Consider the following 1,319-nt stretch of genomic DNA (forward strand, 5'->3'; position numbering starts at 1 on the left):
GCGGGGAGGGCGGGAGTGGAGGCACAGTGAAGGGAGAGGGGCCAGGGCAGAGCTGGAATTAGAAAGGTCAGACATGACTTCTTACCACACCAGGAAGGGGCCAGTGAGTGACAGGGAGCCAGGGAGAAGGACCCCAGACCTCTGGCATTAGCAAGTGATGGTGGGGGGGGCAAGAATGGACCACAGGATGTGTCTCTTTAGACGCCAATCAGCTCGTCCCCTTCTCTTCCCTTCCCTTCTCTTTCCTTTAAAACATATTTCTTGGTTTGCTTCCTTTCCCTGCTCTCCCTCTGAAGTGGCCAGGGCCAGCGGGGCTTTGGGGCTGGGGCCGAGGTGGCCGGCAGACAGAGGGTGCAGCGGGGCGAGGCCGGGGCCCAGGGGCAGCAGAGCGGGGGACTGGCTCCAACAAGGAATTGAGCGAACAGTAAAATCTACAGAGAAGTGGGAGCGGGCTTCTCACTGTCATGAAAGGGGTTAGTGAGGCTAGAATGAACTCTGACCTCAGTGTCACTTTGGAAGGTGGAAGCTCCAGCGTGAACTCAGGGTTTTACCGTCCGTAGGCAATACGGATGCGTGCGTGTGCGTGTGTGTGTGTGTGTTTGTGTGTACACACACACACATTTCCCACCTCTGTCTGCTGAGAGGACCTAGAAGCAACAACACCCCATACCACTCGCCACTGAAAAGAGCCAGGGGCATGGCTGATTCTAGGGCCATGAGAGGCGGTCTAGGGTAGGGAAGGTGTAATGTGTGCCCGGAACATCTGTTGTTCCGGAAAGTAAGGAAATGCTCAGAACATGAGGAGGGTTTGTCAAATGGGTACAGGAGCCAGGAGCCAGCTGCAAGGACAGTTGAAAGGACCATCTGGCACAATCCGAGCATCGAAATGAATAATAAAAATAATTATAATTTATTGACTAAAATATAGAGTCATGAGTCTATACTAAATGGGAAGGGAGAGCTCTCTCTTACAGTAAATGCCAATAATAACTGTCGAAGGAATGATGGACATAGTCACCGTTTGGCAACCATCAAATTAATAATTGATTCGGGCAGAATCAACAGATGCTAAAATGCTAAAATTAGTGATGAGACTTTGAGAAGGAGCGGCATATCTACACAGTCCCAGAGTACCTTCCCAGAAAGTCATTAACAGTTTCAAAGGGAAGAATGGTAGCTTTGCAATGAGGAAACCTGGCAGACACCACCATAAGCAAGTGCTAAAGTTAACTTCGGTAGTAATGGGACAAAGTGACCTCGTGCGTCTCCTGAGATGGGTACACACGGAGGACACAACAGCGTTTCTATGGGACTCCTGC

At 50.9% G+C, this 1,319-nt stretch overlaps 1 protein-coding gene across 1 annotated transcript in view; it reads right to left on the reverse strand.

Annotated features, from left to right (window-relative positions):
- INPP5D (inositol polyphosphate-5-phosphatase D) overlaps positions 1-1,319 on the reverse strand; it is a 111,841-nt gene that overhangs the window by 70,609 nt on the left and 39,913 nt on the right. The gene's annotated exons all lie outside the window — the stretch shown is intronic.

Source organism: Pteropus alecto, unplaced genomic scaffold, assembly GCF_000325575.1.
Source record: "Pteropus alecto unplaced genomic scaffold, ASM32557v1 scaffold110, whole genome shotgun sequence".
NCBI classification, from domain to species: domain Eukaryota; kingdom Metazoa; phylum Chordata; class Mammalia; order Chiroptera; family Pteropodidae; genus Pteropus; species Pteropus alecto.